Genomic DNA, 15107 nt, shown 5'->3' on the forward strand with positions numbered 1-15107 from the left:
TGATCCCACCATCCTGGCATCAGGCTCCTTGTTCAGCATGGGGTCTGTTTCTCCCTCTGCTTGCCCCTTCCCCTGCTTGTCGCTTCCCCTGCTTGTGATCTCTCTCGGACAAATGAATAAAATCTTTTAAAAAATACACTTTGATGAAGGTAGAGGGCAGCAGACAATGTTTGAGACTTGATTTCTATAGGACATCAGTAAAATGTCAAAATTAAATATTGTATTTCTCCTTAGATTCTGTTAGGCAACTCAGTAATTAAATAGTTACTTTTCCTTGAATAAGGTGAAAAATCAGTTTTTCAAGAGACGCTCACCTAATTGCCATTTAGAGTTATTTATATTTGTATATTCAGCACCTAATACCTTTCTAAGGAAAGATCAGTACCTAATAAATGTTTTTTAACAAATGAATATTCACTGAATTAACTGATAACAAATTTTTAATGATCCACTTTCAGTGAAAAACAGTGTTGTGTTTATCAGATCAAGTTTTATGTAGAAAATCAGATGATCTGTTTCATTTTTTTAATAAATTCATATTAAAATAGATAATAAATTTATAGAAGTAATAATAACTAAATAAGCATAAAAAGATTCTCAGGGTATTTTTTAAAGACTTATTTATTTGAGAGAAAGAGCGTGAGAGGGGGAAGGAGTAGAGAGAGGGAGGGAGAATCTCAAGCAGACTCCACACTGAGCATGGAGCCAGACATGGGGCTCCATCTCACATCTGTGAGGTCATGACCTGAGCCATAATCAAGAGTTGGACACTTAACTGAGTGAGCCACCCAGGTACCCTAAAAAGATTCTCAATTTTCATAATAATATGAGAAATATACATAGATTTATAAAATATATATTTGAGGTATTTCTCACCTATCCAATTAGCAAAGGTGAAAAATGGCCAATGCACTGATGTTAGGAAGATATGTAGAAGTAGACCACATTACGCATTTCTGAAGTCATACAGTCTTTTTAGGGGAGTAATTTGACAATACCAAAATTTTGAATATACTCTCCTTTAAATATACAGCAACTCAAAATAAAAATATACATGGCTTAAGTTGTCACTGATATTAGTGAAATACTTTCTATATTAGCCATAGAATAAAACACAATACTACCTGTTGAAAAATTAATAAGATATTCATATACTGATAAAGAAAACATAGTGTGCTGTACATCAGTATATAAATACCTGCTTAATTTAAAAAATGGCTATTTATGTGTGTGTTCATGTGCATATATGTGTGTATGTTTAGCTTTAATTTCTCAAAAGATTTTGAGAACCATTACTTACAGCTTGATCTCATTTGGTTTTAAAATGATAATATATATACTTGTGTGCTAATAAAAAAGTCAGGAAAGATATGAATCATATTATTAACAGTGATGTACTTTAGGTAGAGAAGATTATTGGGGATTTTTACCTTATCTGTTATGAATCTGTATCATTGGAATGTTTTGGTAATAAGCATGAGGTGCTTTTATGAGGAAAATAAAACAATTATTTCTAAATTCATTAAAATTATGTGTTATACTTTTATAATTATAATGCCATTTTCTATATGTTTATAATTTCATAATTATATTTTCATAATTATACTTTTATAATCATTACTATACTTATATCATTATTCTTATATTTGTAGCTTTCATTCCATTCTGTGAGTTAATGCTCTTATTTCTATTTTAATAATTTTTGGCACTGTCATTGAGCAGAAAATGCACTTGAATAATTTCAGCTCATAAAAAGTGGTGACTCATAAAACTCAATCATGCCACATGTGGTTAATATATATCCATATACAGATAATACAGCATGTGTGTATGTATGTATGCACTATGTATGTGCATATGATTAGAATATTTTTCAACTGTTTCATATATAACTGGCAGGGGACTTCCAATGGACACAAAAATATTCTAAAAATTGCTGCTGCATGCTTTATGATCTTTTTAAGTACTGCCTTGTCATGGTGATATAAAAATTTACTACCATTCTGTCTAGAGTTCACCCAGCCTATGAACACAGAGTCAAGCTATTGAAATAGTCATTCTTTAGGGTCAATTTCAATCTTTGCTTTCCTTTTAATGATTAAGACAATTTCATTGCCACCTATGCTTCTTATTTACACAAAGGTTCCTCAGAAGACCTCAAGAGCCAATCATCCAATCTGAAGGCAGAGATAAATGATCTATTTTATTTTCTTGAAGAGTTCTAAGGCAGAAACTAACACACTGGGGGAGTTGCAGAGCTGTTAGGTCATTTCACAGAGAAAGTACTATATTCTTTTGCATGTTTCCTTTTTCCTTCTACAAAAATGATGATTCATACATAATTGAAGGAATGTCATTTCAATACTATAGCTAGAATTTTGAAAATCTCAAACAGCTTGTATATTTTCAGTAGACTACTAATTCTTTTTTAAAATTTCTGGGTGTGGGGGAGGAATGAGAAATTTGGCTTTTCCATTTATGAATGTTCTTGAAAAGAACAACTCTCTATTTACCATACCAGATGGAGGAATAACAGCACACTGAAGTTATTGGCAAAGAAGGAAGTAGAATATTGTAAATCATTCCAAAGTGGAAGCACATGGGTGAATCCCTAGGGAATTAGCCAAGACCATGTTATAGAAGAAAGTGGAACCAGGATTATTTATAAGTTGCATTATCAGTAGATTTAAAAAAGGCAGGTATTCAAAGACAAAAAGAAATGTGTAAAAGATTAATATTGCAAAGAACAATACAAACTGAACTGTGTCCTTTTAATAGCTTAGAAACCTAGACAAAAACTACATATATTTGAAAATACCTGTGTTGAAACTGAATTCACTATTGCCATCCTCCTTACTAATGCAAAAATATAGTGAATTCCTCTTCACAAAGAATACAACAGTTTATTGACAGCATCATAATGAAAGTGGCTTGCTATACACTCTGGGGTAAAGAAAAGAGGTTTGTCTTACTTTATCTTCAAACTGACCTCTTTTTAAAATAATAAGCTTTTTATCACTGGTCAATGAAGTATTTCCAAATAATTGTCTATACTGTATCATGAGAGACAATAATAAACATAACCACTAGTATCAGTTAATGTAGCTAAATGTAACCTGAGAAATTAATAAGCATTAGAACAGGAAAAAAGAAACTGGTAATGTCAAAATTTTCATTTTGGAATGAGTTGTCGGAAGTTCAAAAAGATAAGGAATTTGCCTGAGTTCACATAGCTAATAAATAATAGATCTGGAGTTTAAATCTATATCTGTTTGATTCTAATGCTTACATGTTCTATAACCATGGTACTTTGCCTTTCCCATGGAACTGTTAAAAAAATTTTTTTTCCAGAAAATTGCAAAAGTGTTTTCTATGCTGTAGGAGAATGAAATTCCATTACCATTTTTGTTCTGTCATATTTTGGACATTTTAAAATTAGTTTTTCTAATGGTATTTTTTAAATTTGTTTTTTATTAACATATAATGTATTACTTGCCCCAGGGGTACAGGTCTGCGAATCATAAGGCTCACACATTTCACAGCACTCACCACAGCACATACCCTCCCCAATGTCCAAAACACAACCACCCACTCCCTACCCCCCCACCCCTCAGCACCCTCATTTTGTTTTGTGAAATTAAGAGTTTCTTATGATTTCTGTCCCTCCCAATCCCATCTTGTTTCATTTTTTTCCTTCCCCACCCCCCAACCCCCCCACCCTGCTTCTCAAATTCCTCATATCAGAGAGATCATGTGATAATTGTCTTTCTCTGACTGACTTATTTGACTCAGCCTAAAGCCTCTAGCTCTACCCATGTCATTACAAATGGCAAGATTTCATTTCTTTTGATGGCTGCATAATATTCCATTACATACACACACACACACACACACACACACACACACACACACTCTACATCTTCTTTATCCATTCATCTGTTGATGGACATCTAGGTTCTTTCCATAGTTTGGCTATTGTGGACATTGCTGCTATAAACATTTGGGTGCACGTGCCCTTTGGATCACTACATTTGTATTCTTAGGGTAAATACCCAGTAGTACGATTGTTGGGTCATAGGGTAGCTCTATTTTCAACTTTTTGAGGAACCTCCATGCTGTTTTCCAGAGTGATTACACCAGCTTGCATTCCCATCAACAGCGTAGGAGGGTTACCCTTTCTTTACATCCTCACCAGCATCTGTCCTTTCCTGACTTGTTAATTTTAACCATTCTGACTGGTGTTAGAATTGTGGTTTTGATTTGTATTTCCCTGATGCCAAGTGATGTGGAGTACCTTTTCATGTGTCTGTTGGCCTTCTGGATGTCTTCTTTACAGAAATGTCTGTTCATGTCTTCTGCCCATTTCTTGATTGGATTATTTGTTCTTTGGGTGTTGAGTTTGAGAAATTCTTTATAGATTTTGGATACCTTGGATCCCTTTATCCGATATGTCATTTGCAAATATCTTCTCCCATTCTGTCCATTGTCTTTTGGTTTTGTTGACTATTTCCTTTGCTGTGCAAAAGTTTTGATCTTGATGAAGTCCCAATAGTTCATTTTTGCCCTTGCTTCCCTTGCCTTTGGCAATGTTTCTAGGAAGGAGTTGCTGAAGCTGAGGTTGAACAGGTTGCTGTCTGTGTTCTCCTCAAGGTTTTTGATGGATTTCTATCTCACATTGAGGTCTTCTATTCATTTAGAGTCTATTTTTGTGTGTGGTGTAGGGAAATGGTCCAGTTTCATTCTACTGCACATGGCTGCCCAATTTTCCTAATATCATTTGTTGAAAAGACTGTCTTTTTTCCATCGGACATTCTTTCCTGCTTTGTTGAAGATTAGTTGACCATAGAGTTGAGGGTCTATTTCTGGGTTCTCTATTCTATTCCATTGATCTATGTGTCTGTTTTTGTGCCAGTACCATATTGTCTTCATGATTGCAGTTTTATAATAGAGCTTGCAGTCTGGAATTGTGTTGCCACCAACTTTGGTTTTCTTTTTCAACATTCCTCTGGCTATTCAGGGTCTTTCCTGGTTCCATAGAAATTTTAGGATTATCTGTTCTATTTCTTTGAAAAAAAATTGTACGGTATTTTGATAAGAATTGCATTAAACGTGTAGATTGTTTTAGGTAGCATAGACATTTTCACAATATTTGTTCTTCCAATCCAGGAGCATGGAACATTTTTCCATTTCTTTGTGTCTTCCTCAATTTCTTTCATGAGTACTTTGTAGTTTTCTGAGTACAGATTCTTAGCCTCTTTGGTTAGGTTTATTCCTAGGTATCTTATGGTTTGGGGTTCAAATTGTAAATGGGATTGACTCCTTAATTTCACTTTCTTCTGTCTTGCTGATGGTGTATAGAAATGCAATTTATGTCTGTGCATTGATTTTATATCCTGAAACTTTAATGAATTCCTGTATAAGTTCTAGCAGTTTTGGAGTAGAGTTTTTGGGTTTTCTCCATAAAGTATCATATCATCTGCAAAGAGTGAGAGTTTGACTTCTTTGCCAATTCAGATTCCATTTATTTCTTTTTGTTGTCTGATTGCTGAGGCTAGGACTTCTAGTACTATGTTGAATAGCAGTGGTGATAGTTTGCCCATTTAGAATGATATTTGCTGTGGGTTTTTCATAGATGGCTTTGATTATATTAAGGTACATACCCTCTATCTCTACTCACTGAAGATTTTTGATCATGAAAGGAAGCTGTACTTTGTCAAATGCTTTTTCAGCATCTATTAAGAGTAACATGGTTCTTGTTCTTTCTTTTATTAATCTATTGTATCACAATGATTGATTTGTAAATGTTGAATCAACCTTGAAGCTCAGGAATAAATCCCACTTTGTCATGGTGAATAATCCTTTTAATGTACTGTTGGATCTTATTGACTAGCATTTTGGTGTGAATTTTTGCATTCATGTTCACTAAGGATACTGGCCTGTAGTTCTCCTTTTTGATGGGGTCTTTGCCTGGTTTGGGGATCAAGGTAATGCTGGCCTCATAAAATGAGTTTGGAAGTTTTCCCTCCATTTCTATTTTTTGAACAATTTCATGAGAATAGATATTAATTCTTCTTTAAATGTTTGGTAGAATTCCCCTGTGAAGCTGTCTGCCCTCAGCCTCTTGTTTTTTGGGAGATTTTTGATGACTGGTTCAATCTCCTTACTGGTTATGGGTATGTTCTTTTTTTCTATTTCTTCCTTGTTCCGTTGTGGTAGTTTATATGTCTCTAGGAATTCATCCATTTCTTCCAGATTGTCAAATTTACTGGCATATAGTTGCTCATAATATGTTTTTATAATTGTTTGTATTTCTTTGGTGTTGGTTGTGAGCTCTCCTCTTTCATTCATGATTTTATTTATTTGGGTCCTTTCTCTTTTCTTTTTGATAATTCTGGCCAGGGCTTATCAATCTTATTAATTCTTTCAAAGAACCAGCTCCTCATTTGATTGATTTGTTCTACTCTTCTTGATTTCTATTTCAGTGATTTCTGCTCTGATCTTTATGATATCTCTTCTCCTGCTGGGTTTAGGCTTTCTTTGCTGTTCTTTCTCCAGCTCCTTTAGGTGTAGTGTTGCGTTGTGTACTTGAGACCTTTCTTGTTTCTTGAGAAAGGCTTGTATTGCTATACATTTTCCTCTCAGGACCCCCTTTGCTGTGTCTCAAAGATTTCGAACAGTTGTGTTTTTATTTTCATTTGTCTCCATGAATTTTTAAATTCTTATTTAATTTCATGGTTGACCCATTCATTCTTTAGTATGATGCTCTTTAGCCTCCATGTATTTGAGTTCTTTCCAACTTTCCTATTGTAATTGAGTTGTAGCTTCACAGCATTGTGGTCTGAAAATATGCAGGGAATGATCCCAATCTTTTGGTACCAGTTGAAACCTGATTTGTGACCCAGGATGTGATCTATTCTGGAGAATGTTCCATGTGCACTAGCGAAGAATGTGTATTCTGTTACTTTGGGATGGAATGTTCTGAATATATCTGTGATGTCCATCTGGTCTAGTGTGCCATTTAAAGCCTTTTTATTTTCTTGTTGATCTTTTGTTTGGATGATCTGTCCATGTCCATTTCAGTGAGGGGGGTGTTTAATGTTCCCTCTATTATTGTATTATTGTCAATGTGTTTCTTTGATTTTGCTATTAATTAGTTTATATAATTGGCTGCTTCCATGAGGGCCATAGATATTTAATATTGTTAGATCTTCTTGTTGGACAGACCCTTTACATATGATATAGTGTTCTTCCTCATCTCTTATTATAGTCTTTGGCTTAAAATCTAATTTATCTGATATAAGGATTGCCATCAGCTTTATTTCATTTCCCATTAGCATGGTAAATTGTTTTCCACCCCCTCACTTTCAATCTGGAGGTGTCTTTGTGTCTAAAATGAGTTTCTTGTAGACAGTATATCGATGGGTCTTTTTTTTTTTTTTTTTCTTTTAATTCATTCAGATACCCTGTGTCATTGATTGTCTTATATGTATACAAAAATAAGGGTAAACATGATGAAGGGATGGAATATGACTAATTCCATGACTTATTTAATCTTATTTAAATAAAAATTTTAAAAGATTCTAAAAAAGGAGTTGATAAGATAAATTGGCTGGAAAAAGAAAAAAAAAGAGGAGAGAATGTGATTAGGCTGGAGACTAGAACATAGACATGTGCTAGATTTAGGGTATATTTTTATCTATTAGAAGAAATTGTTTCACAGAATTTTAAAGAAAATAAAAACCCTATGTGTATGTAGAAATTAGGTGAAATACAATGAAGGGATAAAATACAGCTATAACAATGAAAATTTAAAAATACTTTTTAAATGTATTATTAAGATAAAATAGTTTAAAAATGTTAAAGAAGGAAAGAGAAAAAGCTAAAAAATAGAATAAGAAAAAAATAAAATTTAAAAAAATTTAACTTTGGGGGCGCCTGGGTGGCTCAGTGGGTTAAGCCGCTGCCTTCGGCTCAGGTCATGATCTCAGGGTCCTGGGATCGAGTCCCGCATTGGGCTCTCTGCTTAGCGGGGAGCCTGCTTCCCTCTCTCTCTCTCTTTCTCTCTCTCTGCCTGCCTCTCCATCTACTTGTGATGTCTCTCTGTCAAATAAATAAATAAACTCTTAAAAAAAAAATTTAACTTTGGAAGACTGAAGGGTTATGGGGAAAAAGCCACTAATTCTATGTGTTGCTTTCCCCTGACTCTGGAGTCCCACAGTTCTTATTGATTGATGAACTTAGTCTTGGCTGGATGTTCTTCTTGATCTTCTGGGAGAAAGGCCTGTTACAGCGATTCTCAAATGTCTTTGCCCAAGGCAGAATTGCACCACCCTTGCCAGGCACCAAGCTAAGTAATCTGCTTGGGTTCACTCTCAGGAGCTTTTGTTCCCTGAATACTTTCTGTAGAGCTGTGGAGGATGGGAGTGAAAATGGTGGCCTCCCAATATCCAGTCCAGATGAGCTGAGAGTTCAAGGACACTCTCCTCAGTGCAGCCTCAGAGAAAAACAGTCAATCTCTCCCATCTCTGTGGTCTCTGACCGCACTCATGTTCACCCTGCCTGTGACCAAGCATTTCTATCTCTTGCACACAGCCCCATTTGGAGTCTCCAGACCCAGCAGATTCCTGTCACAGCCTCCTATGCCACTCTTTCTGAAGGAGGAAGAAGGAGGTATCTCTGGATCTGCCACTTCTGGAGTCTCTGCTCGAAAAGCAGTGGATTGACTATGCCTTGGATCATGGTTTAAGGTAACCCATAGCTGAGAGCTCACTCCTCAGCTCTGTCTCTGTAGCCTGCTTCCCTGCTCTAATACCTGACAGCTCTGCCACACTCAGATACCCCCGGTCTTTCTCTGTGGTCCTGGGACCACAGTATCCCAGTGAGGGCTCCACCCCTTCTTAGCCTCTGGAGTGATGTCCCTCAGTAAAGCAGACTTCTACAAGTTCTGATTTTTGTGCTCTGCTGTTCCACCAGTTGCTGGAAGCCAGTCCCTCCCCCCACAGTTTATCATCCTGTTGCTTCGGGTTCACATCTCCACACATCCTACCTTCAAGAAAGTGGTCAATTTTCTGCTCCTAGAATAGCTACTCTTCATCTCTTCTATCTCCTGTTGAGTTTTTAGGTGTTCAGGATGGTTTGATAACTATCTAGCTGAACTGGGACTTAATGATATTTCAGTCGGCTACTCCTCCACCATCTTGCTTCCTCTCCTCTTTAATGGTATTTTAAAATATGTAGTTATTTATCTTCTACTTAATAGCAAAATAGATTTAAATCAACTTAAAATATAAAAACAACTAAAATTAAAATGACAAGTTCTGTCTTAAGCAAATTTTTTCCTATTATTTCTTTGTAAAGTTTATCCTGGTAATAAAAACTTACAATTTGTTTACAGAATACAGTATTCAGTGATTGCTGAGCTCACTATGTATTAAATGAAGAGTTCACTAAATATAAACTAATCACCTGAAAATACTGATCATAATTAAATGTTGTTGGAATAAGGAGATAGGTTTCCCAGACTGCATAAGAGATATTGAATTTCTTACCCCTAATTTTCTCAAATCCTTCATTTATTTTATGGAATCCTACTCCTACTCACTCATAGCAGTTTCTTTGAGTTATCTTTTACCCTTTATATTTATTTGCTAATTTTTCTAGTTTCTTTAATCATTAAAAACAAATTTTTTCCTCTAATCATGAACATAGCTATAACAAATGCTTTAAAACTTCTCTGTATGATTTCAACAATCTTGTATTTTGATATTAATTTCCATTGAAGTTCAAATTTCATACTATCCCCAGACATTGTGAATATTATGTTGTGAAAATTCTACATTCTATTATATTCCCCTAAAAAGTATTGATTTTTTTAGCTCTTTTAGCAGTCAATTAATTTTGTTGGAATCAAATTGCAAACTCTATCTTGGATAGAAGCTCAAATCTCATTTTGGTGCTTTCACTTTTGCCCCAGGTTGCTTGAAGTCTACCCCACAAATGCATGGTTCAAAAGCCAGTCAGAAATGTGAGTGTACTTTCTACCCAGAAATTAAGGCCCCCTATCTGTGACTACAGTTTTTCTGGGATTTTTTCCCCCTCATTTTCCAATAGTTGTGATTGCCTGAACGACTGTGGGCTTTGTATCAGAGAGTTAGCTACCCCATATGGCATAGACTGGAATCCTTTAGACTAAAAACTTCAAAATTAAGAAATTCTCCCTATGCCTTCCCTTTATTCAAGTATTGATTTCTCTACTAAATTTCCTTGCTTTTTGTTTCCATCCAGTGCCTTTGATATTTTATTTGGCTTTTTTTTTTTTTTTCTTATCTGGGGACAAATTTCTATATTTTAACCTTACTTTATTTGTATCAGTTCTATAGCATATTAACATAATTATTGGATTACAAGTAATAGAAATACAACTCAGTCTATCTTAAACAAAACAGGAGTATATGGCTCCTAGCACTGACATATTTAGAATTAACTTCCAGAATAGCTGATTAAGATTCTCAAGCAGTATCACCAGGAATTTGTGGGTTTTTTACACACATTATATCTTGGTTCTGATTCATCTTCATAGGCTTTCTTCTGGAGACCTCCTTCCCCATATTGTTTCCAAAACTCCTGACTTACACAATACTAAATTAAAGACCTCCGCAGAAAGACTAATACCCATGGGTTCCAGGTGAGTCTTGGAATCAACTTCTGTGTTTTTGGTTGATGACCTATTCCTAAACTAATCCCAGGGACTGTGGTTGACCCTTTGGTCATGTGTTTACCCCTGGAACTGGCTTTGAGTTCAATTCTATCTAAGATACAGAGCCTGTGAATACAGAGCAGTGTTTCCCTAAAGGAAAATCAGATGATAATACTAAACAGAAGAGAGAATGTTAAAACAACAGAATCTCTCTATTGGCACAGATAGAAAGAGAAATCATGCCAAATTGAGAAAAGGGAAATAACCAGTAACAGATGTGACAATGGTAGGTTCTTGTTCATTGTCAGCTTTCTCCTTAGTCCTCTTAGGAACCAAGTCTGAACCCTTCCCTTGAGTACATTCCATTTTTTGACTCTTTTCATTAGAGTTCTGATCTCCCTTCCCTTTGCCAATAGAAACAGGGATTTAGCTCAGTTTCATTTTACCAATATAATCAATCAATTTTTCCCTATGCTGCAGCACAACAGCTAGGGACATACACCCAGCAAAACTTGTCCTTTTCTAAGGATTCTGAACAGGCACAGTACCTTTGTTGTCAACAGTGACCATGATGCACTAAGAAAATACAACAAGGGCGCCTGGGTGGCTCAGTGGGTTAAAGCCTCTGCCTTTGGCTCAGGTCATGATCCCAGGGTCCTGGGATTAAGCCCCACATCAGATCTTCTGCTCAGCAGGGAGCCTGCTTCCCCCTCTCTCTTTCTCTCTACCTGCTTGTGATCTCTCTCTCTCTGTGTCAAATAAATAGATAATATATTAAAAAATACAACAAAATCTCTATATAAATTTTTAAAAATCAGCAATACAAATATTTTATAAATAGGGATAGTTTAAAAAAGAACTAGTGCATGACAACTGGGTGGCTCAGTTGGTTGAGTGTCCAACCCTTGATTTTGGCTCAGGTCATGATCTCAAGGTCATGGGATAGAGCCCCTTGACAGGTTCCTCACTCAGTGGGGAATCTGCTTAAGAGTCTCTCCCAATATCCTTCCCCCACTCCCTCCCTCTCTAAAATAGATAAATAAATTTAAGAAAAAGGACTAGTCTTTTGGGTTACAAGATGATTTTTATTCTTCATGTGATTCTTAAAGATATGTAAAGAGTGAATAATTTTACTAGTATGGGGTAAAAAATAAACTCTCTTTTATTTTAATGTGCACATTATAATGGTTCTCAATCTTCAACTAGTCACCATGGAGTCTGTTACTTCACTCAGGTTGATCTTTCCTGGGTATTGTACATTTAAAAGGTATCCTTGTAATATTCATGAATTCCAGTGAGTGAATTCAATTCTCATACTATTATTGTTTCTTTTCTCTCTGTTAATCATTTCTATGAGGAGAGATCCTTTAATTATTTTTACTGTTTTTTGAAAGTGTTTTCTTTTCTTTTATTTGGAGAGAGCTACTTCATATCCCTACATTCGTCTCCAGAAGACTGTTCAAACCCTCAGCCTTTTAATCTCCTTTTTACTTTTTGTCATAGTCTGTTATAGAGAGAAGCCCAATGTAGCAAGAAAAGAGGCTGGTTCTTATTTTTCTACTGTAAGAATTTGTCTATTAAATAGAACATTCCCTCTAGATTTTATATTAGAAATTTTTTTTTTTTCACTGCCAGATGCTTCTTGTATAAATAGAGGCAGAACTCCAAAGCAAGAACTGGGAACTGGAGTCTGATGTCTCATTCACAGACCTTCTGATAGACATATTTTTTGCTCTTCCTATAAACAATATCATCACCCTGTAAGAACCATTGGTGCCATACTCCACCATCTCAATTTGCCTATACCATTTAGTCAGAACATTGAGCAAAAGAGGTTTACATTGTCATTGGGCCAGACATATAAGGCCAAAGTATAAACTCATTTTCAAAAGGAGGGTTACTTTAACCATTCACAAAAAGAAATAAACTATAGCAGAAGTTTTTTCCCACTTATCCATGTATCATCAAATGAGAATTAGCAGAACTCTGCCAAATGGCATATATAGCATTTGTGTGTGTGTGTGTACATGTGTATGTTTTTCCAGTCATCCATACACTCATATAGATTGATATGTTTATATAATATATATTCTATTACTCTGTGCTTAGTAACAGCATTTACAAAGTCTTGTATCAGCCACTTATTCATTTTCCCTGAGAGTAGTGTTAATTGCTCTATTATACTAATGGTTTATATATATATCCCAACTTTCAAATGAGCTTCATTTAAAGTTGGCAATGCTAGTCTACACCTGCAAAAAGGTGAGTATTTTTATCCTAGCTTGGGAGTAGAGGAGGCTGTTTCTCATCACTTGGCATATGCCTAAAGAATAATATTTTTGTTTGCTTTGATTATTATGCAAAGCCACAAGGCAGATTTTGTATTAAAAGAAATTTGCTAAAGAACTTTAGGGAAAAATCATGGCTCTTACAAAGTAACCACATGTTGGACAGGTGTTGTGCTCGCTTCGGCAGCACATATACATGTTGGACAGGTGTTTATTTAAAACATTCGTTTGAATACATATGAGGTAGAGAGAATAGGATTACAGATCTATCCTGCTTGTAAATTCATCATTCCATTATTTAAATAATATTTGCCAATCTGAAAAATACACTAATTTTTGCCTTTATCAAGCAATTTTATCTTATCTATCACCATCATCTATTATTTATTATCTATCATATATCTATCTATCATCCATCTATCTATCTATCATCTATCTATTGTACAAGTGAGGTGATTTATTAACCCAGCATTTTTTCTAATGTTTCTTGTTGGCATTTGCCGCCTCTCTGGTGATTTTGTCTAGATCTCTGTCCCTCAGATGTCAGTTTGCCACCCCCATATCCATCGTTTCCTGTCATTTTCAACCCCTCTAGGGCGGAGTGCCATGCAGGCCACACTCCTGGAGCCTCTGCTGAAATTGTTAGAATGACCCTATTTCTGACATCCCCCACAGGTCTTGGTCAAGGAGCTGACCACAGTGCCACCTTGGTGGTACAGGTGCTGTGTTGTGGAAGAAGCTCCTTTGTAGAACTGGTTCTCATTGTAAGCCAGTTTGACAGTATCTACCCATTCAGGGACTTCCAGCTTCCGAGCCTTTTTGAGGAAGGTTGCCAGAGCTCTGACAAACACCTGCTGGTTCATGTCTTTTACAGTAACTCTGGGCATCATGTGGCCTCTGTATTGCCAGCCAGGGGAAAGGCCAAGCTGTTTTATTAATGTAGACTATATTTTCTTGCTTTGTGTAACATGCATAGACAGCATTCAGCTATTTATAAGTAATCTCATTCTCACACTTAATTTGAATACCATAAATTGATGATTTAGAGATATGTGGGGTAACCGAATTCCAGAGCACAACTTGTGACAGTTAAAATATGGTGTAGTAGCAATCTCCACTGATCTAAGACGAAACAGTATTAATGATGTGGAAGGCTTCAACCATCCTGTGAATTTCAATGTGATATTTTTATTTCCCACCTCAACACTAAGGTCATTTTAAAGCTCTTGATCAACATGTAAGCTCCTTGAGGGCAGGGGCCTTGTCCAACTTGCACATGTCTGTATACAAAGTCCTTAGGATGCTACCTGGTTCAATACATACCTGCTTAATAAGTAAGTGAGTGCATGAAAAAGAAAATCTAAATATTTATCTAGAATTTCAGGGTATGTGTGTGCATGAATATGTGCATGCATGTGTGTGTTTGAAAGAGAGAAAGACAAAGAGAAACTGAGTATTCACCAAGACACCATTTTTTTAACATTAAAAACTATTCTGTCCTTAAAAGTTCAGTGAAATCTTTCCTTTTATAAGAATTGTTGAGTTGATGATTTGGAATGATAAATTCTGATTGTGTTTCTTTCTTGAATAGTTGTATCTTCAGAGAGTTTGCATCAACAGTGTATATTGAAAATCTGCTCTGTGGAGATGTCTCAGATGTCTCAGGGACTCTGAGACGGACTAGGGATATAAGGTGGAAAAGTTTATATGTTTATCTCGTTATTTTCATAGTATGATAAATAAATGTTGTCTTAAATTAACTGCTTCAGCAAGTAGTAATATTTTAAGGTATTTCCTAAGGAGTTTTAAAAAAAGAAAACAGTCACTAGAGTGAGAAGCATTGTTATTAGATTCAGTTAGTTCTTTTCCATTACAATAGTTTAGATTTCTTTTTCAGGTCTCCAAACAATTAACAAGATAATAGGTGAGACAGAAGAAATGTTGACCCCTTGATTTCATCCCCACTGTTTGTCTTAATGTTTTCATGAGTTACTCAGTATGACTGTTGAGATAAATCAAGATACATAAAAGTGTCTCCTTTCTGTGTATAAAACCAGCCAATGCAATGAATAAAATGGGTGTACTTAGGAAAAGAAATCAAGAAATACTTTTTATTGTGACAA

General features: G+C 35.5%; 1 pseudogene; it reads right to left on the reverse strand.

The window, feature by feature from the left end:
• Positions 1-13461: 13461 nt before the first annotated feature.
• On the reverse strand, positions 13462-13901 carry LOC101671382 (annotated as a pseudogene).
• Between the last annotated feature and the right edge of the window lie 1206 nt (positions 13902-15107).

The sequence above is a fragment of the Mustela putorius genome, unplaced genomic scaffold (genome assembly GCF_011764305.1).
Source record: "Mustela putorius furo isolate JIRA1106 unplaced genomic scaffold, ASM1176430v1.1 tig00000083_pilon_pilon_pilon, whole genome shotgun sequence".
Lineage (NCBI taxonomy): Eukaryota > Metazoa > Chordata > Mammalia > Carnivora > Mustelidae > Mustela > Mustela putorius.